The 25,782-nt window shown below is 33.7% G+C and overlaps 1 long non-coding RNA gene across 2 annotated transcripts; it reads right to left on the reverse strand.

Annotated features, from left to right (window-relative positions):
* Positions 1 to 1,515: 1,515 nt before the first annotated feature.
* LOC133185292 (uncharacterized) lies at positions 1,516 to 24,978 on the reverse strand. 2 transcript variants are annotated; one of them, XR_009720889.1, is made up of 5 exons: positions 24,880 to 24,978; positions 16,285 to 16,380; positions 11,901 to 12,005; positions 11,582 to 11,679; positions 1,516 to 1,959 (listed from the first exon to the last, which is right to left on the reverse strand). It is a non-coding gene; the product is annotated as an uncharacterized LOC133185292 (long non-coding RNA). The 2 variants fall into 2 exon arrangements; XR_009720890.1 differs by lacking the exon at positions 1,516 to 1,959 and adding an exon at positions 5,834 to 5,934.
* Between the last annotated feature and the right edge of the window lie 804 nt (positions 24,979 to 25,782).

The following is a 25,782-nucleotide window of genomic DNA, read 5'->3' on the forward strand; positions in this document are numbered from 1 at the left end:
AACATTGTATCATAACAGCTTTTACAAATGAATTCAATACATTCAAAGGTACAAAAATCAAATTATTTTCATCCACAGTTTTATCATATTCAGTTGAACAACAGCTACATCTATTATATAAAATGTATGGTAGTTGGCACTGATGGTATATATATCCTGAGCAAAGAAAAAACATACCTAATCAAAGAATACAAAGCTCACTTCTATAAATGTTATCTACTAGTAAGGCAAAGTCTCACTCAACAAACACTCTGGTAATGTATATCACCTGGATCCAAAATCTATGCAAGTTGGTCTGGGTTAGATTTAACTGCTCAATAACCCTGAAAATGTATATTACATCCAGCATCAGAAGCAGGATACATCATCTATGTTTACTGATCACCAAAGAGTATATTGTTACTTTGAATGAACCTTCTCTAAAAAACTGGTCATTAATCCAGAAAATCTAAGTCAAATCAAGGATTGGTACCCTGAAACATTTACATGTACATACATCATCTTTGCAGGTTTGTTCAACATAGAGTTTATAATTACATGAGAATAGGACTGCTCAAAACACTTAATATTGTGGAGTCCCCCATGTGGCGCAAAGGATAGAGTTTGTAATCTAGAGTCGTGAGTAAGGATTTAATCCTTAAGTCTCAGGTTCAAATCCACTGGGGATGTGGGGACCAGTCCTTCAGATTAGAACATATAAACCGAGGTCCCGCCTAGCAGTTGATGTGGGCACAAAAAAGATCCCTTACTGCTCAAGGCCCTGAGTGCAAAGTATAGGTCAAATTTTGCAGCTCTCCACCAGCAAGTAGTGGCATCTCCATATGGATGAAAAATTCTTGAGAGGGATGTTAAACAACAAACAAACAAAAACAAAAAAAAACATGAGGAAAATGTAGATCAGGTCAAGCATCTGAAGTAAATCTGTTAATGTGCTTTAATCCATGCAAGTTTTTCCAGGTAGAGCTTAGGAATGAACCTTGCTCCTTAAATTTAACTGGGATGACAATGCTAGGTATATAATAAGAACTCATCTAGACTGTCCAGAAAAGCTAAAAAATATTTAGCAATTTCTTACTTGCATGATTTAAAAAAATGTGCAATCTAACATTATTTCAAAAAAAAAATTCAACACATTTTCTAATTTTCAACAAATTCAATGCACTATGAGACGATTTAACATTTCTTAACCACATGCACTGTACTTAAAGTGCAATATACATGCATTATACTGTATGTTAAATCTTTACAGTTTTCTTCAAGTACTCTAATAGTATATGAAATATGAAGATTACCAACAGTGATCAAGCTTTAAAGTCCATTGAAACAATACATAATTAGAGCAGAGCAAACACAGACCTCTAAAAACACCAGGTGCAATGGAGGAGAAAGCATTTCCTGCCATGTGCTCCTTGACATGACTGGGCAAATGGAACAATTCAGTGTAAACAATTTTGATGAAAAACATTAGTCAACATTCAACTTAATGATCGATTGAATTTGCTATAACAATTAATTTACACGTAAGTGTACACACATGTATGCATACTAGATGAATTATTTCACAATATCCAAAATTGGACAATAATAGTTTCTAATCTAGCTAGACAACAGGAAATTTTCATTATTACTTAAATTACATGAAACTATTGAAGTCTGTGAGCTACAAATTATATCTAAAAATTATACACATTTTAACAAGTGTTTACAGTTTAGTGTATTTATCATACACAAATGATGACTTAGTAATTATGACATACAGTACTAGTAAAGTCCACAGATTGACTTCCAGATTTCAGCTCAAAGGCTTGAAGATTTTTAGTGGCTCTTTCATCATTTTTTTTTTCACTGAATATTTTCATTTTTATTTTCAAGACGCTGTTTTTGTTGAGGTCTTTTAGCAGTTTGATGCAATCCAAGAACTCCAAGGGCAATTTAAGAACTCCTGAATTTCTTTCTTACCTGGAAAAAATAAAAATTTAAAAGTTTAAAATATATTCAACTTACATGAAGAAAACTAGTAAAACTAGTGATAATGTAATAGACCTTTCAGATGTTCCAAAGCAGCTACATGTATCTAATTAAAAAATATAAAGTTTGAAGTATTTAGAGTCACCTGTACTCTGAACATGGGATATATGTATTTGACAGACAGATGAATGAATAGACTGATCACTATAGAGCACCTTAGTCTTTTTTCAATAATCTTTATATTAGTGAAAATCAAATAGGAACTAGAGTGTTTCAAGGAATGTATATGTCACCTGCTAGGTATCGTCATTAAAGAGGTAAATAAATCTAAGAGTGGTCAGCTATTAATTTAATATTAGCGTGGAGGTTCATGCATTTGCCTGCAAGGAAAAAAAAGGATCCAAAAGTAAAAGACTGGGATAGAATCTGGCAATCAAAGAAAATATGGTTCCCCAGTCCTCAAATGAATAATTAAATTGAAATTATGAGGAATAACTATTTATCATTTTATTAATACACATGTAGGTGCTTCCAACAATCCTCGGAGGAAAGGAATTTCAGACTGTCTTTACTTTAATTGTCACTTTGTCAGTCAACACGATTCATTGTGGAATACTGATCCCAATGTATTTTCATAGTATTTAAATATAAGTTTGTGTGGTAACTGAATTTCATACAGTTTCAAAGTATAGTATCATGAGCTCAAAAACATATATAATGCTAATTATCAAAACCCTGCCTCTCAAAATTTTGGAGATATAAGGTGTGACAGACGGACAGACAGACACCAGGTAAAGTGATCTCTAAGTGTCGTTCTGCTCTGCAGTTGACACAAAAATGAAAGTTAGTCAATTTTTGACCATGTATATCACTTCAGTGATGAAAGGAATGCTGAAGTGGTAAGTCTATCCTAATTATTTGAAAATACGGCAACCCCATTGGTCAGAATATAATACATATGCTGTCCAACCTTAATTTCATTGGCATAAAGCAGCACAAAACACGATTTGATTGGATGCTGCAACTTGTTTTTCTAGGGGGCGCTGTTGCAACCCTGGAAAAGAAAACAGGACTGGGGCTTGCCCCTAGGGGGCACTTACTGACCGGAAGTAAACAAACAACAGAAATAGCAATACACTAGAAATATGTCCATAGGACATGTATGCCTGCAGAGTGTATAGTAATGCAACATGAAATTTTGTGTTAGTGTATGAAGTTTGATGAGAATATCTTGAAAAGTTTCTTTAAAATTGAAATTGAAATCTAAAAAAAATGGATATAGATGATAAATTCTCACCAAATTATGTATAGATGCATAGCCTTAGATATCAATATTTTAAATGGTTTTAAAACCATGCAAAATGCAAATTGAAGGAAAGTGAGGTCAAGGTCACAGGAAAGGTCAAAAGTTTTTGAAATAGTTGAATAGGTCTTACTAATTATATATGTATCAGCATATTAAGTTTGATAAAAAATATCTTGAATGATTTCTTTAAAACTGAGCTAGTCACAAGCGTGGCACCATGGTTAGAGCGTCTGCTCTAGAGTCGCGAAGTAAGGAGTTGATCCTTATGTCGCAGGTTTGAATCCCACTGTGGGACATGGAGACCAGTCCTTCAGATGAGACCTTATAAGCCAAGGTCCCGTGTCACAGTAGGTGCTGGCATGAAAAAGACCCCTCACTGCTCAATGGCCATGAGTGCAGAGTATAGGACAGAATTTGCAGCTTTCCACTGGCAAGTGGTGGCGTCTCCATATGAGTGTAAAATTCTCGAGAGGGCCTGCAGATTACCTGTAATGATTGCGCAGCTATGTTTAGGCTTCCCGAAGCTTTAAAATGGGCTCAAAACATAATATGTCATTGCGAGGTTGGTTTTAGTTTTAATTTAAAAGTATTGAACTTTACTTCCAATTTATATAGAGGATTTCCTCGGCTATGTATTAACATATTTGTTATGATATCACATGACTTTGCTGATCACGTGATGGTCATTTATAATTTTTTGAAGTGTTTCATATAAATCGCTTCGGCGCAGTTGATTTACACAATAATTATTAACATTTTGTTATAAAAATAAGCTCATCGTATCCTTGTGTATCCGAAATGTGCTTGGGAAAAGTCATAGTATTACTTAGATACAAAATATTTCCAGAGAAATTCAACTTACCTACAAATTTGAGGGTATTTTCCACACAATATCGTAATCTGTATTAAAACAAAGCCAACACACATTTTTCCCAAGCAAGATTCAGTTAGAGAACAACCTCTTCTTACAGATTTCAACAAAAATTCTCAGATTAATCCTCATTCTTCACCTGCGCCAGACTCTTTTATACACACTAAATAAATTCTACCTCCAACCACGGGTATAAAACAGAGTACATTTCAAAAGTATATTTTTCATAAGCATTTTGAACATGCTGAATTTCAATCAAGGGTAGGTAAACGGTGTATTTTTAAAATATTCTGACATATACGACTTAAAAAAACCTTTAACGACCCGTGAATTTTGCAATAGCTACCTAGCATTTTACATGCAGTTTCAAATAAAGTGTAAAGTTCATGACACTCTCCCCGTCATAACACCTCAAGATTTCAGTGACTTGACGTCATTTTCCATTATGACGTCATATTTTGGTAGTTCAGAGATGTGAAGGCACAGAGTGCACTGTGATATTCTACGGGAAGCCTAACCTACCTGCGTGACCAAAATCCCTACTAGGCTTTAAACTCTTCATTCTTGACCTGTATTTCGTCAAATAAGATTTTTCCAGTTAATTAAGGTAAAATTACTAATTGTTAAAACTGTAAATGATTTTTTTTTTTTTTTAACCTGAGCCAGATTTTTACTTTTCTAAAAAGTGTCTGTATTTGACTGTTGGTTCCACCTATCTCAAGGAAATGATCTGTAAAAGCTAGTAAATGTTAGAAATCATAATCTGTTCTCTATCTACTATAATCATGAGAAAAGGTGTTGAAAATAAACAGATGGAGATAAAATCAGCAGTCATATTAAAGGCTTTTTTCAATAATCAATTTATTAGTGAAAATCATAAAAGTATTAGGCAAAAAGGAAAAATAAATGTTGTCATTAATTAACCTTGCATATCTCTACAATTTTCTGATAAGAAAATTATACCCGATGGATGCAATATAATCACCCTTTGCCTGCCCCTAAATTAAATTATGAAATTTTGATAGATTTTGATCTAGTAAGCAATTATTTAAAACAAGGTTCTTTTAGAGGTGCCTAGGGTCGAAATTCATAGAAAAAAAACTACAAAAAACGTGAAAACCTATTTCTATCACACTGGTTTATATTTATTACAAATGTCCTCATAGTCAGCATGGCCCAGAACGATAGACCGCAGACTCTCACCATGAACATTTTTAGTGTCCTGGTTCGAAACCATTTGTTGGCACATTTTTATTTTTTCAAACTTTTTACCTGTATAAACACTAAAGAACGAGTGCACTTACGGGCCCCGGTAAAATGTGAAAAAATGAAGAATTAAATTAAGCATAATTTTCCATCTCAGATCATTAATTGATATCTAAACCATAAGATTCAACAAATTTTATCGCTGAAATTCATGAATATACAAAGAGCAAAGCCATACAATGTGGTAGGGGTCAGCCGACATTCGTGATTTTTTATAGTAAATCGAGGACGGTCATTCATTTCAAAGCTTTTGTTTATTGTCAGCCTAACATTGTACAAACTTGTGCGATTGACAAAAAATGCATTATACATTTATAAAACTTGTGTGAAAGTAGGAAATTTGTACATGATTAGGCTTGTACTTAAAATATTAAAAATGTATGAAAAGTTCAATGTTTTTCCTATAACAAGCAAGAGCTATTTACCTGTATGACCTATGTTGAACCCACCCGTGGAATAAATTATTTAAAATACTGGTAGTCACGTGAGTTCTACCCAGGTAAACATTCCTCAAAGATGCTCACTGTAAAACATAACCACGTTTTGTATCATTATATCGAAGTCAAGCCGCATAGAGAAGTTTGTATATATTTGGTTTTAGGAACACGGGATGGTTAGGAGAGTTTAGTGTCGTTAAAATGTCATCATAAATAAAAGACAATGGTACTGGTATTGAAAGCCACCTAAATACACTTTTTTTCATTTTAAAATTTAAAGGAACTAATGTTAATAGTTACTGTATTATTTCAAACGCAAGCATGCAAATTTCTTAGTTTGATCACTATGGATACAGGTATCTATACAACTTCATTCGATTTTTTTCTCGGGTAAAATAGCACAAGAAGTATCATTCGGCAAAAGTGGATGCTCTTGTGTATCGAATCAACTGAGAGATATAAACCCCGTATGCAGGTGATGAAGGTATATTGCTGAATAAGTAAGGGAAGTTGACGATTGAAAAGTTAAAGTCATCACGTTTATCATAAAGCTTGGTTGTTAGATTACTATTAATGTAGAACTAAAGCAATACATGAGAAACAAGAAACTACACACATGTGACCTAAAATCAGTGACCGGAACATATATCGGTAAGCTTTTTCTAAAGACTGAAACCAATATTGGTCCTATAGGTCATCTCATATTTTTAACTAGAAGTGTTCCTTTGATATACTATATTTTACTTAATTTCTATAGACTTACTATACCCTGAAAAAAAAAGAAGGAAAACAGGAACTACCTGTTTAAATGACCCCGACCACCGAGGTTAATCTAAAGTTTGTCCCTGCCTACCTGAAAAACAGACTGCCTCGGGCAGTCAGTAATTTCCAACTCTGGTTATGAGATGCTAAATGTTTAATATTTACAATTAAATGCTTATATTTACATTTTTAAATTCATGATAGATTGAGAAAGTCGATAAAATCATTTCTATATTAAGTCTGTATACTGTATAGGGGGAAAATAACTCGCGGTGTTAATATTCGCTATATTCAGGGTGTGAATAAATCCGTGAATTCAAGAAACAGTGAATAAGTTTTCAATAACCTACATGTTATATTTGGAAATTTGAGAATAGACTACGATATCATAGGTAAATATACGTGCAGTGCATGGTCATTTCAGTAATTACGAATCGTACTTGTCATTCAATTATTTTAATTAAAATGCTTGACATTAATTTAGATCACCCAGCAGATAATAACCTGTATTTGTTTTTAAAAAAAACTGTTTTAAAGGTGCTTGGACACAGATTTGAAGTTAATATTTTTTCAAATTTTCTGTATAATTTCATGACTTGTATGTTGCTATAGCATTTCATACTAAAATATAATAAAAATCCTATTTCGTCTCGAAGTTATTAAAACTTCTATTTTCTTGACGCGTTGGATTTACACATCCTTGTGCTTTCACATATTTTAATTTTATTCTTAATACTTAAGAAAAGTGGCAATTTTATTGCGTATTAATGAAAAATATTAAAACTATAACCCAGAAAATTCAGAGTAGAAATGTTCGAAAGCAAAATCCACTCACAGTATTGTAAGTTCGTGCTCAGTGATGTGTGCAGAGTTTAACAATTGAACACACCCGGTGAATCGTATACATTAACAATAACAGAGCTCGTGCCCTGTTTACAAAAACAGTTTACGTTTCACGGGTGTGTTCAATTTGTTAAACTCTGTACACATCATAGAGCACGGACTGACAATACTGATGAGATGGTTTTGCTTTCGAACATTTCTACTCTGAATTTTCTGGATTATAGATGTAATATTTTTCATTTATACATAACAAAATCACTTCTTTTCTTAAATATTAAGGATAAAGTTAAAATTTGTGTGAGTGCAAAGATGTGTTAATCAAACGCGTCCCGGAATTCATAGTTCCAATAATTTTCAGATAAAATAAGTTTTTAATTATATTTTCGTGTGAAATGTTATTGCAATATATAAGTCGTGATATTATACAGAAAATTTGAGAAAATATTAAGTTCAAATCCGTGTCTAAGCACCTTTAATAGCCAAAGCTACATGTTTCATCAATCAAAACACTAGGGTCATGGGTTTTGAATACCCGTACGTAACTATGTTACGACGTGTATTTGTTACCTGCATTATCATGTTTTTATCAACATTTTGGTTTAAAAAAATCATTCAAATAACTATTGAACTTGCTGATGTATATATAAATCTACCCTGTTGTTTGTGAAGTGAATACATAACGCTGATTAATGCCTTCTAGCTATGCTATGGATTAAATGGATATAGACATTGAAGGGAGGTACATGTAACCTTAGTTATATACCGATTCTGCGAATTCAACAAACCGCGATCGTGTCAGAGGAGAGAAAAACATGAAAATTACAACCCCTGAAATTAATCCCCTATACAGTACTTCAACCGAGAAATTAGTTGAAACTGGTTCCAGAAAAGAAGCTGAAAATGTTCAATAGTTTACAGACAATACTTGACACATGATGACTGAACAAGAACAGATAGCAATAAGTAATTTAAATGACTCAGGTGAATTATAACCTGTTCAATCTTAGATCCATCTTTTTTCTAATACGAGGGTTGATCCAAAAGTTCATGGAATCTAATTATTTCTAAAATTTTATTGTGATTTGATGAAAGCAAACAATAGGCATATTTATAATATAGAGTCATTATGCAACAATACTGGAAAATTTCACCACGTTCCAATTACCAATAAGGTCACATGAGCTTTCTGAACACTGATAGTTGTAAAATCCGGGGGAGACTTCGACGTAACGTCAAGTTAAGTATGTCATGTCATGTTATAGGAGCATCTCACCCTCATGTTCAATTCAACTAAGTTATTCTACAGAATATTCTGCCTTTTTCTCTTTTTTTCTCTCAAGAAAAGCCTGGGTATCCACCAATCGACTTATCTTTATATTACACTCATATTTCAAAAATACTCCCCATCTTTCCATATGATGTTCCAATTTCAGTAGCAAAGTCAAGCACAGTACGTCAGTGGTCAACATCCATCAAGGCTTAATTTGTCTACGAGAAAAACAGACCCTCCAAAAGCAGTCACACCTTTAATCAACCTCCATGGAAGTTCTATTGTTCTTAAATTTCTCACGCCACTGGAAAATCAGTTGCTAAATGCATTTTTCTCCAGCCTGTATCAGTAGTATACCCCTTCAAGTCAGAGTGTTCCTAAGATTTTAACAAAACTTATAACTTGACTGAAATGTGACGTTCTCTAACAATTAAAAGATGAACAAGAAATCATCAACTAATAATCTAAATATCAAGTTAAATCAGTAAAACTCTCACAGACAGGTATATTAGTGGTCAAGCAATCGTAATAATGACAAAATTCTCATTTTATTTGCCACTTAGCGCAGGTTTTTTCTTATATCACGTATTAAGAATTAAAATGATAATGAACGAGTAAATGTCTCCCCTGCATTTTAAAACATCCTTTGCTATGGCAACTGCCATAGAGTTACTATCATTAATATTTAAAATATTTTTTCATTAAAAAAATTCAACAAGTGTCTATATTTTTATTTGTAATTTTCAACCACTTTCACTAATAAATAAATAAAATAAGAAGAAATTCCATGAACTTACGGATCAATCCTCGTACATGTCAGTCATTAAATTTATATAATATACAGTATGCATAAGGGAGACCAAATATATTATTACTGCATTAAGGAGACCAACCACTATCCATATGTAAATCAGTATTCAACCACTTTCACTAATAAAAAAATAAAATATGAAGAAATTCCATAAGCATTTGGATCAACCCTTGTACATGTCAGTCATTAAATTTATATAATATACAGTATGCATAAGGGAGACCAAATGTATTATTACTGCATTAAGGTGACCAACTACTCTCCACATGTAAATCAGTATTCAACCGCTTTCACTAATAAATAAAAAAAAAATATGAAGAAATTAGTGATGAGACATCAGTTAATTTTCATAATCGATCATCGGTTGGAATTGGTTACTGCTTCTGATGCGATTTCACCGATTATAATCGGATTTCTTCATAGTTTTGTATACAAAAAGCAGACTATTACAATAATTTCATTTATTTCTTTAACATGAATATATAAAATACATAATATATTATTTTCTTTGTTGTTTTGCTTCTTTTACACTTTCTAGACCTAAAAATATTTACAGTGGACACCCAACATGGCTGCCTAGCGGCAGAAAACGAACTTCAAAAAGTTGTGGGGGGAATTGATCACTCTATATTTAAGGTAAATGTTGACTAAGTTGCATATTTTATATCTCAAATAAAAGATACAATTAATATTTTTTGAATAAAAAGAATCAGCTGATTGATCAAACCAAAGAGCAAACACAGATTTGGCAGAAAAAAAATTCACCCAGGGGTAAATGGAATGGGTCGGTCGGGTTATTACAGGAAACAAAAATAATTTTTTTTAGGCCCTATATATGCATCTTCGGTTCTTAATCACCTCTGCTTCGTGCTAGTTGGCTAGTATCAGATGCAGATGCCATTTTCTTTCATTAAGAAGAAATAAATTTTAAACCAGAAATGGATAATTCCGGAATGTATTGTATTAGAAGTATGTTTCCGATGATCGATTATGAAAAACTATAATCGATCATCGGAATCAGTAGCATTTTTTTGTCGACAATCAATGTTTTCTGATTATCGGTACAACACTAGAAGAAATTCCACGAACTTTTGGATCAACCCTCGTACATGTCAGTCATTAAATTTATATAATATACAGTATGCATAAGGGAGACCAAATGTATTATTACTGCATTAAGGAGACCAACTACTCTCCACATGTAAATCAGTATTCAAAACTTGAGATTTTAATACCCTAATAATTTACATGTTTAGTTACATGAACTAAATCTATTTACCTTTGTCATAACGCAAGAACTGTTTTACATTCAGCCAACTTTAACATTACACATGCATACAGTGTATGCCATGCATTAGGAAGACCAGATGCATTATTTCAACATTAAAGAAACCAACTACAATGGAACAATTAGACAGTATTCCAAAAAGTTCATTCCAATACCATAGTAATTTCCCTTAATTTGTTTGTATTTAGATGACTTAAATCAATTTATCTCAGCCAGAATTGGAACAAAAAAACTAATCATAAAAGTGGCCAAACACATGAACAGACAGATGGACATGATGATTCCTATGCTTATATACTCCCAAAGTTGCCAAAGTAGAGCAGATGCAGTGGTTAGAGCGTCTACTCTAGAGTTGCGGAGAAAGAAGCTGATCCTTACATCGCGAGTTTGAATCCCACTGTGGGACGTGGAGACCCGTTCTTCAGATGAGACAGAGGTATTAACCGAGGTCCCATGTCACATTAGGTGCTGGCTCAATAAAGATCCCTCAATGCTCAATGGCCGTAAGTGCTGAGTATAGGACAAAAATTTGCAGCTCTCCACTGACAAGTGGTGGCGTCTCCATATGAGTGAAAAATTCTCAAGAGGGACGTTAAACAACAAACACTCTACACCCAAAACTTTGTTTGCAGAAGATTTTGTGATATATGCTTTACAAGTATACATATTGTTCATAAGGGAATAAAAATGCTATAATATATCATTAAGGAAAGCAGCTGAAATTAAATGTGCACTTCTAATTGAACTAAACAAAATTACCCTTTGTCAGAATGTAGATTTATAAACAGGAAGGCTGTTTTTCTTCAATTTTTCCATGTCAGATTCAGACTGTTCTTGAAAAAATTCTGGCATTCACCCTGTAAAAGTGAACAGTGCAGATAATAAAGAGCTTCTAAATAAACTGCATAATATTTAAATGATCCACTTAAAAGGGATAACAAATGCATTTAACTCCATCAAGGAGATCAACTGATATCCATATACATGTATATATATAAATCAGTACATGTATTTTAATTGTGATATTTTAATATCCTAGTAATTTACATGTTTAGTTTCATGAAATAAATCTATTTACCTTTGTCCAATGACCAATGAGCACAAGCACTGATTTTTCCTCTTTTTTCTTAACGGAATCACCAGGGCCAGTCTGCGGTCCATATGATTCTGGCATATGTACACTCTGTAAAATGCATATTTGTACCATGTACAGGCATATGAACAATATTTCTATACTACATACATGCATCATTAAACTTAATAATCTTTTTTTTCCAAAATTCATTATTCATAGTGTTTTGCTGTTAGCAAAATTCAACAAAAACTATACCGTATATATACTTGCCTATAAGGTGGTCCACCTATAAGTCAGTTGCATTTTTTGAGGTTATTTTGGAGGGATTGGCTATTGACCCGCTTATAAATTGGTACAACTTTTTGCCAGAATCAATTGACAATTTCAAATCAATGCTCTGATGTTTTAACCTGGTTTCAAAATGCTAATCTTTTTATCACTCACCTATAAGCTGGACATAGAATATATACAGTACCTGCATTATACATGCATTAGGAAGACCAAATGCATTATTGCAATATTAAAGAGACCATTGTGGCAAATGAAATCAATGTATGAATTGTATTCAAAACTACGGGTGTACTAATTTGTCTGAAGTATATCATGATATAATGTGATACACAAAGACTTTAACAGGATATGTACATATACCCACATGCCTAAATGTAACAACAGGAATTATCGTTCTACAATAATTTATTGAAATTGCCAATATGAATAAACAAAAGCAAACTTTGTTTCGATTGTATGAACTTTAAGTTTTCTTTTTCCACTACGGTCAGATAATCTAACTATCCCCCCTGGTTGGCTACCGGGTCCTTCGTTAGACTGCCTTATCGGACATGATATTTACTGAAGATTTGATTTTTGGTACTGACTTTTATACTCAAAATAATGTCTTTAATTGTTTAATTTCTTGAGGTCAATATCACTTTGATGTGTTCAGTGTTTACTTTGATATGTAATGATGTGTATAAGCGTGTATTTTCGATAATTTAAATTTCTAGTACAGTAATCGTCCCCAAGCTGCTGTTTCATTATCGTGTCATAGTATCTCTGAGAGTGCATTTTATTAACACCTCCAAATCACCTGGCCTGCGTAATTAAATTTAACTACCAAAAACAACAGCTTGGGATTAATAAGGTGTGATTATCAGCAATGGTCCCATGAAGCCTGTGCTAGACCTAACGGAAACGTTCAACAGACCGTAAAATTAGCATAATGGGATTATTGTGTACTAAGGTGTGAATTCAGTGGAGCGAGAATTTGTTGGACTTCGAGATAACGCATGTGTTTATAGCACTTGGGACCGTAAATCTACTTCGAGATAAGCGAGGTATTCGAGATTTCCGTGTTCGAGATACCGGGGTTTTTTAAAATCATAAATATAATAAAAACGGCTGGGACTGTTGATTCACTTCGAGATATCCGTGGTATTCGACATACCGGTGTTCGAGATACCGAAGTTTACCTGTATATCGATACATATCTAGATTAATGAATATATCGTATCAAAAACAAGAGGCCCATGGGCCACAACGCTCACCTGAGCACATTGGCTAGGAAAAAGCACAAATCACTTCAGTATTGAAAAGTTTAAAGGGGAGGGGGCTTGGATTTTGAACTACCTGAGGATGCTTCCATATCAATATAACAAATGGCTTTACTGTTCTTGAGCAGAAGATTTTTAAAGATTTTTTTCCTATATATTCCCTGGTTAAAAATTTGATCCCCCATTGTGGACCCTCCCTACCCCCCCCCCTCCATCATTTGAACAAACTTGAATCTACACTACCTGAGGATGGTTCCATATCAATATGACTAAACATGGCTTTTCTGTTGATGAAAAGATTTTTTCCTATATATCCCTATGTAAAAATTTGATCCCACATTGTGGCCCCACCCTACCCCTGGGGTTTATGATTTGAACAAACTTGAATCTACACTACCTGAAGATGCTTCCATATCAGTATGACAAAACATGACTTTGCTGTTCTTGAGAAGAAGATTTTTGAAGTTTTTTCCTATGTATTCCTATGGAAAACTATGATCCCCCATTGTGGTCCCACCCTACCCCCAGGGGTCATGATTTGAACAAACTTGAATCTACACTACCTGAGGAAGCTTCCATATCAATATGACAAAACATGGCTTAGCTGTTCCTGAGAAGAAGATTTTTCAAGTTTTTTTTCCCTATATATTCTTATGTAAAACTATGATCCCCCATTGTGGCCCCACCCTACCCCCAGGGGTCATGATTTGAAAAAAACTTGAATCTACACTACCTGAGGAAGCTTCCATATCAGTATGACAAAACATGACTTTGCTGTTCTTGAGAAGAAGATTTTTGAAGTTTTTTCCTATGTATTCCTATGTAAAACTTCCTCAATTGTGGCACCACCCTAACCCTGGGGGTCATGATTTGAACAAAGTTAAATCTACACTATCTGAGAATGCTTCCATATCAATATGACTTAACAAGGCTTTGCTGTTCTTGAGAAGAAGATTTTTCATTTTTTTTTCTGTATATTCCTATGTAAAACTTTGATCGCCCATTGTGGCCCCACCCTACCCCGAGGGGTCATGATTTGATACAAACTTGAATCTTCACTACCTGAGGATGAATCCACATCAATATGACTAATTGTGACTTTGTTGTTCTCGAGAAGAAGATTTTTCAAGATTTTTTTCTACATATTTCTATGTAAAATTTTGATCCCCCATTGTGGCCCCACCCTACCCCTGGGGGTCATGATTTGTACAAAATTTTATCTACACTACCTGAGAATGATTCCATATCAATATGACTAATTGTGGCTTTGTTGTTCTTGAGAGAAAGGTTTTTAAAGATTTTTTTTCTATAAATTCCTATGTAAAATTTTGATCCCCCATTGTGCCCCCCCCGCCCGGGGGTCATGATTTTGTACAAACTTGAATCTACACTACCTGAGGATGCTTCCATATAAATTATGACTAATTGTGGCTTTGTTGTTTTTAAGAAAAACAATTTCAAGATTTGTCCTACATATTTCTATGTAAAACTATAAATTGATCCCCCATTGTGGCCCCACCCTACCCCTGGGGGTCATGATTTGAACAAACTTGAATCTGCACTACCTGAGGATAATTTCATATCAATATGCCTAATTGTGGCTTTGTTGTTCTTAAGAAAAAAAATTTTAAAGATTTTTTCAATATATTCCTATGTAAAACTTTGATCCCCCCTTGTGGCCCCATCCTACCCCTGGGGGTCATGATTTGAACAAACTTGAATCTACACTACCTGAGGATGATTCCATATCAATATGACTAATCATGGCTTTGTTGTTCTTGAGGAGAAGATTTTTAAAGATTTATTCCTATATATTCCTATGTAAAACTTTGATCCCCTATTGTGGCTCCACCCTACCCCAGGGGGTCATGATTTGAACAAATTTGAATCTACACTATGTAATGAAGGTTTCAACTTTTACAGCTCAGTGGTTCTTGAGAAGAAGATTTTTAAAAGATACCACTAAATTTTCACTAATTCTTAATTATCTCCCCTTGAAAGAGGGTGTGGCCCTTCATTTGAACAAACTTGAATCCCCTTTACCCAAGGATGCTTTGTGGCAAGTTTGGTTGAAATTGGCCCAGTGGTTCTTGAGAAGAAGATGAAAATGTGAAAAGTTTACGACAACGACGACAGACAACGGACAAATTTTGATCAGAAAAGCTCACTTGAGCCTTTGGCTCAGGTGAGCTAAAAATAACTTAATTCCAATACATTTTGGGCAGGCAGTCTTTTTTATGTAATTCTGTGAAAAACTTGGGAATTTCAATCACCAAAGATTATATTTACCGGTAATTGTTTTGAATTAAAACTGATCAAAAATGATATAATCATTAAGGTGGTAGCACATCTTAAATGATTATTACAAAATCATAAAAATACATAGACAACTTTACTTAACATGTTGATTTTACAGTCAAGAAAAGTTTGAATTTGAAGTGTAATTTTTAAAGACGGTGAGACAAAAAATTAAAAATGAGTAAAAAACAATTATTATTTTTATAAAATTCATGCATAATGATTTATAAGACTTTTTTGACAGAATTGTTAAAGAATTCAATATATTGCATATCGCATTAAAAAATGTCTTTCTTTTTTCTTTTTTTTTTTTTTTTTTTTTTTTTTTTTTTTTGCTCAATACACAGCCCTAGCAAAAATGATATACAACAAGGACTTTGATTGGAATATTAACATTCATTCGATTGATCATAATTATTAACTGTTATTGCACTTTCATTTTCAAAATGTTGTTAGGTACATTGTTTGTTCACTCTTTTGCATTGATATTATAATTTTATAAAAGAGTATTTTAGCAGAAAAAATTATCAATTTACCTTTCTTGGAATAAAGACATGTTGACCCTTGAGCTGAGATTTTCTCTCTTTCCATAGATTTGTTACACTGGGGTCCACATGATTCTAGCAGAGACCCTGTAAAAAAGGACTTAACTATGGAAAAGCATGAAGAATATATGCCTATTATACATATCTTAAATTCTAATGAAAACAATGTTTTTTAATTAAGATCCATATATTTCTAATGATTGACATAATACAAATTCAAAATAAAATATGCATGTCTATATTATACACTGTACCTTAAGCAGACCAATTGCATTATTACATCCTTCAGGAGACCAACTTAAATCAGTGTTTGAGAACTACTTGTGAGAACAATAAATTTGTCTACTTTACAGTACTAAATGTACATGGAATCTATAGGATCATGTTACTTTAATTGACCTGCATTAGTTCAACACAGTAATCTAACAAAGAAATTGAGCCAAAACAACATTTTAAGACTTTTTGAACAGTGCATGTTCCTATCATTTCAAAACCATTACCAGTAAAAATGCTAATACATGTATAGGAAAATGATGACAATTAATTAATATTGTACTTTCAGGTATATTAGATGAATTAATCTGATTTGTCAAGAAACATTTGTTAAAAAGCACTATTATCCGCTGAATAATGAAGCCACGCCCAGTGTCGCAGCAGTCAACATTGCTTGACGACGGGTGATATTCCAAAAAATAGTGACTGCGCAGATTTATGCGCTCAAGGTTCACTATTATTTGTATTTGTATAAAACATTCAGTATAATATAATAAATATTGCATGTAGTTGAGTGTAATATTGAAAATTTTCACCCCTCGAAAACCAAATACGTCAAAAAGGGGATGGGTTTCTTTTCCAACTTCTACATAGTTTCGCCCCTGCAAAAACTGGTATAGACCTTGGAAATGTTTAAACGGGCTAAGAGAAATCAAATGCATCAAGAGTACTTAATTGTTTTTACCCAAGTTACATGCCAAAAATGATTCAGAGAGACGTCACATAAAGTTAACGTTGATTTGAACTGAAGTTAGGGTGTCAAAAGTCATTTACGTCCAAAAGTGACATTGATCATGTGTGGTAGATAATAAACTCCTACGGGCTAAATATGCTGCCATAATCAAGTGAGGATCTTTCCCTAATCCTATATATAAATCCATTTAGTACAATATTATATGCACTTAAGCAGCTGTTAATGACATTGTAAAATTATATAAACAAGACCGGTTTAAATAATTTATATCAATTTATATAATTAATAATATAATTTATGTAATTTTATCAAGATAAGTGTATGGGGTAGAGGGAGCAGACATTGAGAATCAATGTTGTCGGACCTCATGAAACTAAACTAACAGTCTTCCAAATAACCCGGGAGTCCAATGCCAGGGACCTGTTAAATTTGCAGCCGGGCATGTAAAAATTGCCAAATTACATGTCCGAAGAGGGCATATGTGAATCTTCTTTCAATGTACGATCTTTACTTGCCATTTACTCTGTCCTACCCCCATTATTCGCTTAAACGTTGCTATATGTAATGTCGATGGATTGCCTGTCTACATTCTCGATACGACCTGTCAAATGATTGTCAATCTAATCATTGAAGTGTTTAGTTTAACCTATTTGTTTTCTCGAGTTGCTTGCTAAATTACGAGATGTTCATCAATGCCACATACTGAAGCACTACAGTCATGATCCCATTTCTGAAATTCAGTTCAGCTAAACCGGCCAACAAATGACCAGCATGCAACTCAAAAGTTATTTATGAACAAAAACGCTTTAGAAAATGGCAATCACAGGCCATGGTTGGTTTACGACGCTGACAACATTAATATAAAACCTTTATACCTAATGGGTTTTTTGGTTGCACAATACTGGTAAATGTAAGAATTTTGAGTAGGACATGTACAAATTTGAATGGGCTGGGTAAAAATGATAGGTCTACATGCCCGAAGGGCATGTGCTGAAAAAGAATTGTTGTGAAGACTGAACTAAAGCGACAGCGCCGGGTGATCATATAAAGTCCCCTTTATTACATAATAATTTGGCAAATTATCAACACATCAAGCTAAAATTTCCAACATATCTTAACGGTGAGAATTTTTATTTTTTAAGTTGAAACCTCGTGACCTGTGAAAAAAATGAAATTTGTATCCCATCTAAAGTCTTAAAATGTATCAAGGTAATTTTCGATACAAATTTACGGTTGGGGTTATAAATGAAGGATAAAACCAGAGACCTCGGAATGGAATACTCGGAAGTCTCTGGTTTTATTCTACCCCCAACTGGAAGTTGTATCCCATCTAAAGTCTTAAAATGTATCGAGGTAATTTTCGTGGAATAAATGAGTGCTTTACAATAAAGAGACTCGACCAGAGACGTCTGAAACGATTTATTTGACAAGAAAAAAGTCTCTTGAAGCGAACGATGTCATTTTAAAGTAGGTTAATGATTGATAATGATACATGAACAAAATACGAGCTTGAAGCAGGGGTGCCTGAAATTGAGTTAGATACCTTGTGGTAAAAATAAGTAGGGGTGCACCGTATATGAAACAAGTGCCTGTGATTGATAGTCTGAAATTTCTCTTCACCTAAATATTAAAAGCTTGCAGTGATCGCTATAAATCAGTCAAGTTACATATGGTAAACTAACATAAAAACAAGACTAGAGCCGAGCTCGTTGCAGAGCAACGAATAGGTCTTCCGTTGGAGCAGTGACCTTGAGTCAAGGTCATGCCATATTCTAAGATGATAAATAATCTTTTAAGGGACTATCAACTTGCAATGCTTCGCCAGTAGAAAGACAATAAAATAATGTACACTTTCTATTTCGTGACCTTGAACTTGCCCAGATGACCTTGCGTCAAGCCATGACACACTCTGGTTATGACGCAAACCTATCTGTGTTACCGACTTGACAAGTTAACACATGTTCTTTCAGACCACACATCCAGTAAAAGCATCTTGTTCTTAGTGACGTTGAACTTGAGTCAAGGCCATGACACAGTCTGTATGATACCAACAATACCCATTCTGAGTGTTTCCAACTTGACAAGTTTACACATGTTTTTTTCATTTCGTTTCCATATAGTTGTAATTTATTACTTTTAACTCGCTGGCTTCAAATTTTATTGTATATATGTTTTATGTCCAATGTCGATATTGAAAAACGTCGGCATCTTTGAGTACGTGTACAAGGTGCATTACGTTACCCTATCACATCATGTTTTATAACGCAGACCATACATGTATATATAGTCAGCGTTATAAAAAAGGTTAAAAAAAACCCATTTTATTCATCAAAAATCTCTGCTTAATTATTTTTGCTGATTTCTTACAGAACTAGAGTGTTCCCAGGAACGCATGTGTCGCTTGCTTTTAGCTTCATTAAAGATGTAACTAAGTCTAAAAGTTATCAGCTATTTATTTGCTAAGGCATTGAATATAGTTCATGCCAAAAAAACAAAACAAAACAAAACAATCAAGGGATAGTAAGACTGCGATAGAATCTAACAATCAAATAGAAATGCAAATCCTTAACCCCTGAAAGCTAAAATGGATATTAATGAAATTTGAATAAATTTATTATAAATAATTATATATAAATTATTCAAGTACGTGATTTCAACAATCCTTCGAAAGAGGCTTCAGTCTTTCATATCAGCAATTGTCAGTCTACACCATCCATTTTGGAATACTGATCCCGTTGTATTTTCATAGTACTTAAATTTCAGTTTTTGTGGTTTCTTTATTTCATACAGTGTCAAAATACATTGTCATGAGATCATAAACATGTATAACTGTTAATTATTAAACCTTGCCTCTGTAATTTCAAAAGACATAAGTTAAATTTAACCCTCCGCAGTATATTTTACAAAATAGGTCAAAGGTCAAGGTCAAGTGAACTGTAACGCTGGTATTTTTCAAATGTTTTATGACAAACAGTGCACATTCTAAATAGCATAGACTTACCTCATAAATATCAAAAAGAAGTTGTATATCGGCATTATTGGTTATTTTGAAAAGTAGGTCAAAGGTCAAGTTCAAGGATATCTAGGTCGGAAGCCATGGAAAAATACAAAAGCCATAGTGTCAAGCTATATGTGCAAATTATCAAACCCATACCTCTTACATTTCTCGATATATAAGGTGTGACAGACGGACGGACAGCAAGACAGACGCCAGGTAAATTGATCGCTAAGTGCTGCTCTGCTTTGCAGGCGACACAAAAATGTTTGTTTGATTGTCTGTTTGTTATTTAACGTCCCTTGAGCTGCCAGCATTTGCCAGTGGAGGGCTGCAAATTCAGACCTATACTCGACACTCAAGGCCATTGAGCAGTGGGGGATTTTTTTCATGCCGGCACCTACTGCTAAACGGGACCTCGGTTTATACGGCCTCATCCGAAGGACCATACTCCACGTTCTGTAGTGAAATTGTTTGTTTGTTTGTGTGTTAACGTCCCCGTCGAGATTTTTCACTCATATGGAAAAACCACCACTTGCCGGTGGAGGGCTGTAAATTCGACACTCAAGGCCATTGAGCAGTGAGGGATCTTTTTCATCCCAGCACCTACTGCTACACGGGACCTCGGTTTATACGGTCTCATCCGAAGGACCAGTCTCCACGTCCCGTAGTGGAATAGTTTGTTTGTTTGTGTGTTGTTTAACGTCCCTCTCGAGATTTTTCACTCATATGAAAACGCCACCACTTGCCGGTGGAGGGCTGCAAATTCAGACCTATACTCGACAGTCAAGGCCATTGAGCAGTGAGGGATCTCTTTCGTCCCAGCATCTACTGCTACACGGGACCTCGGTTTATACGGTCTCATGCAAAGGACCGGTCTCCACGTCCCGCAGAGGGAGTCGAACCCAAGACGTAAAGATTAACTCCTTACTCCGCGACTCTAGAGCAAACACTCAAACCACTGCGCCACGCGGGCGACGTGGTGGTATTCGAAACCACAACTACGAATCGTAGGGGTAGAAACATTTTGATAAATGTATTATCATTATGAAAATCATGTTCTGACTTAAGCCTGTAGAACGCAATTTCATTTTTTTCTCGGACGGGGCACAAACAAACAAATTTTTTTGATATCTAAGCAAAAAAAAAAAATAAATAAATAAAAATAAAAACATAATAGTGGGGGGGGGGGGGGGGCACGATTCTTGTTACAAAGTGAAAAGTATACATTTATATGTAGTACAGCTATCCATCTCATATGCATAATCTATTTAATGAATCGTTTTATCCTAAAGGGAAAGTGAAATCTCAATCAAAATTTGTCACAAATACTGGACTCTCTGATTAATTATAATATACATGTAAGAACGGATCGTCAATTAGGACTGGAGGTTTGTTAAATTCACAGCATGCATCTTCAGCCTTAATTAAAACGTTGTTTCGAAATATTACACTGTATCTATAAAAGCGTAAAATTAGAATTGACCTAAAGAATATTTTACACCACAGGGGAAATGCTTCCGTGGCACCAGAAGTTTACAATTTTGATTGACAGGTGTAGCGCCGTGCATGGATTTCATGTAACTATGTACAAATAAGAAATGAAGGGATCTAAAGAAAAAAGTTATTGTGATTGACATCGTAATTAAAACAGAGACAATTAACAGTAGTTTGGCTATGCTGGCCTTTCTGACATTTGAAGTAAAGTTTAAGAATAACTTATCATTGAAATGAAGCTGTAAAAGTGTATTATCAATTATTTTCATTTTCATCATTAGATGTGCTAATAAGTTTGTTATATTCAAGTCCATGTATATGTACTCCTTGTACATTTTTTTTTGAACCGCGCGTGCAAGTGTAATTAAATTATAAATAGTTAACATACGTCTTAAATGCATGGCATTTACGTTACACAGTTCTGGACATTAGAAATAATTACGCTTATAGTGTTATTTTATCGTATGCTAAAAAATATTTATTACATACATGTAAAACATGTATTTTAAAAAATTCAGCACAATATAGCCGTTCAAATACTTATACATACAAAATCAGATTACATATAATATGAAATATTTTATTGAATATTATGATCTCTTCTCTGTAAACAGGTGTGTTTTGAAGAGGATATTGAAGGCGAAAAGGGGCTCGAATAGCCGCCAGTTTTTTTTTCTTCGGAAAGCTGTACAGTTATCTTGGACGACATATCGCGTACAAGTACAGTGTACAAAACAGCAGTGAAAATAAAAATAATGAACTCAAAGTGTAATTCTCTTCTCTCAATTATTTTGTGAAACATAATTACCAACAAAGATATAAGTTTTTACCAGAGTGTATACAAAGCGACTTTTCAAGCGGTACATGAAAGCGTTTGACGCGTGACCAGGTACGTGTAATTGCTTTCAAAACATGCAAACTCAGACTACAGTATCAGGTAGCGCAGGTTGCTGGCCTGTCAATCAAATCAGCAGCTATTGTTTTATTTTTGTATGATTGTCGGGCAATATATGTTATCGATCTTAAGCTAGGTAGATTTTTTGGGCGTTAATGGAAAATTGGGTGTTTAATAAAAAGCACATGTACTTGTCATATGCTGGAGTTACAAAACTATAGTCGACAGAGTTTTTCACATAGCATGTTTAAAGTTGGTGTAATCATAAAGATAGCCATTTTAAAAAGAAAATAATGTAAAAGTGTTTAGCAATGCGTCTTATTGTTTTCAAAATATATCTCTTTTGAATTCTTTGTGTACAAACCTTGTGTGTCAAGTTAGAATTATCTGCAGAATTAACCACACGCAATGAATCTCCGAAATTAAACACATAATAACACATAATTGAGAAATAAATCGTTTATTAAATACATGTATGCAGTTTAAAGATTAGGATTCATGAAATCGGGGACGTTTATACGTCCTTAATAAAATGTTTTGGATTTAAATTAAATCAAATTAAGATAAGAATAAATGATTTAATTGAATGATCCGGTATGATTTAAAAAATAATTTTCCGTAAATCATTGTGTCAGCAAAATGAATATAGAACGACAATGTTTTGTGTATGAGCACTAATAGCTGCTTCCTCGGCTACATAATTAGGTTACATAATTGTAAACAAACACAAAACCCGGGTATATGTGAAACGCAGTTAAATGCAGTAAAAGACTGATTTATTTTTTGCTAACTTTTTTTTTAAAATTTAATATAGTGTATGTTTCAACATTAAACGACGAAAAGATGTTTTGTTTACGAACGCAGGTCGCTGGTTCACACGCAATGGATCTCTTGTAATTTCGGCCACAATAATTTAATAAGTATATCACCAACATGACCAACATAGATAAGATGAAATAATTTGAAAGATCCGATTTGACTAAAAAAAAAAAAAAACAATTATCCGTACATAGTTGAGTTTGCAAAATAGATTTAGAACGGCAATGCCTGTTTAGTGTATGGCCACTGATCACTGGATCTAGGTCACGCGTGATCAGGGGATGGCCGGTTAGGTAATTATAAACAAAATCAAACCCCGAGACGTATTGAAAATGTGTGACTCAATAATTTGGAATGAAACCACAGAACACGTAAAAACTTATTTTAAAGTAGTATTAGTATTTATTTTGGATAGGTTTATCATTTATAGCAAGTTTATTTCAGTTATGCGCATAAAGATTTCACCTTCACTTGTCTAATGAAACTAGTTACCTGTATATGGGTCAAGCTTCTAGCTCATTTATTAAAAAAGACTCGAACAAAATAACAAGTTCACGAGATCAATAATATGTTAAAGAACAACTTTTTTAGCGACAGCTATATCGAAATATTTACCGTTTTTGAGTTATAAAACGAAAACTTTCAAGGACCCTAGATCCCTAATTTAAGGGACCGGCCCCTTTTTGGAGGTGCCAAATGAAAAACCTTAAAATTGTGCACAACTTTTATTCAACATGTCTTAACAAAATATTTTTAGTTTAAAAGATACAAAGGAAAATATGTGTAAATTTTCGCGCTTTTAGGCATTCTAATTTTTGACCCCTATCTAGCGCCATTTTGAACACAGAAATCAAAAAACAAAAATAGATGTGCACAACTTCAATGCTTCTATTATTTAAATTCGGTAGAATTTCTACTCCAGCTTTTGTAGTCTCGGAGCCTTTATCCGGAAATGAAGAGTCCTAAATTTTCATTTAAAGGGAGATAACTCAAAAGCGGAAGTGGATTTTTGATATGTTTGACAGCATTCTGATAGAATTTTGTAACGTCTATGAACCCTGTAAATTTGAGCAAAATCCGTTGAGAAATGAGCGAGATATGAGGCCTCAAAGTTGGCGTCTAGAAAGGAGAAGAAAAAAAAAAGAATAATAATCTTAACCATCAGAATCAGTAGAAGGTCTTCCGTTGTGACGGAAGACCTTAATTACAACAGTCATGATTACAGAAGGTATATTTTGAAGACTCTAGGTCAGTAGGTGAATGTAAACAGGTAAACACATGTGGGACAGTCACCGCAAATATGAACCACAAAACGACTTATAACATTAAAATGTAAATATTCATCTGCACACAGATTTCTGCATAATAATAATAATTTTTAAAAGTGTAAATTATAATATAAAATAAACAAACCTCAAACCTTGTAACAAGGCTTGTTTCCCTACAATCTTATTCTGGTTCTCTGTGGTTCACTGAAAATGCAGGGAACCAGGCTGCGTTATTAACTCGTACACAGATTTGTTGATACGAATAAATCTATAAACATATATACGAAATAAAATATTATCATAAAAAATGAAGAATTTCAAATTGCTTGAAAAATCATCTTTATGTAGTTTATAATAAATGGTTGTAATTGTTTATCAATTTCTATCTATCCATTAAAATTTGATACGTATATCAGCTTAATATGTATCCGTCTGAACAATTATTGTTATTACACTCCCTGTCACATCTTCATAGTTAAGCCTGTAAGCATGGTAGGTAGGAATCAATTTCAGTTGAAGGGGACCAAAACCAAACATTTTTCAGTTTCATTTGGTGGGGAAGGGGGGGGGGATATAAACCTCAAATGATTATTTTATCTCTGTCACTGAACTGCTGAAAATAATGAAGGGAACTAGGCTGCGACAATGATTTGTTGACAGAATTAAAATACGAAATAAATTATCATACATACGAAATAAAATAATTTCATGAAAAAATTAAGAATTTCCAAATGCTTAAAAAAAAGAAGCTTTTCATGTATGTGATTTACAATAAATGGTTGTACTTTTATATTTTCTATATATCCATTAAAATTTCACAGTATCAGTATTTCACTATTTGTAAACATTAACAATAATATTAAATAAATGCTACACTCACTGTGGCTTTGACTGAGTTACTGTCACATCTTCATAATTAAACGAGAATATTCCCTTCCGTAAATATTGCTATATATATCTGAACTGTTACCAATTCATCTTTCTTTGGTGAAAGAAAACCTCAGGGATGGAGAATAGGCCCGTACGTAATTTAGTTGGAGGGGGGGGG

This window comes from Saccostrea echinata, unplaced genomic scaffold (assembly GCF_033153115.1).
Source record: "Saccostrea echinata isolate AGI-Se365-2 ecotype Australia unplaced genomic scaffold, CSIRO_AGI_Sech_v1 ptg000012l, whole genome shotgun sequence".
NCBI lineage: Eukaryota > Metazoa > Mollusca > Bivalvia > Ostreida > Ostreidae > Saccostrea > Saccostrea echinata.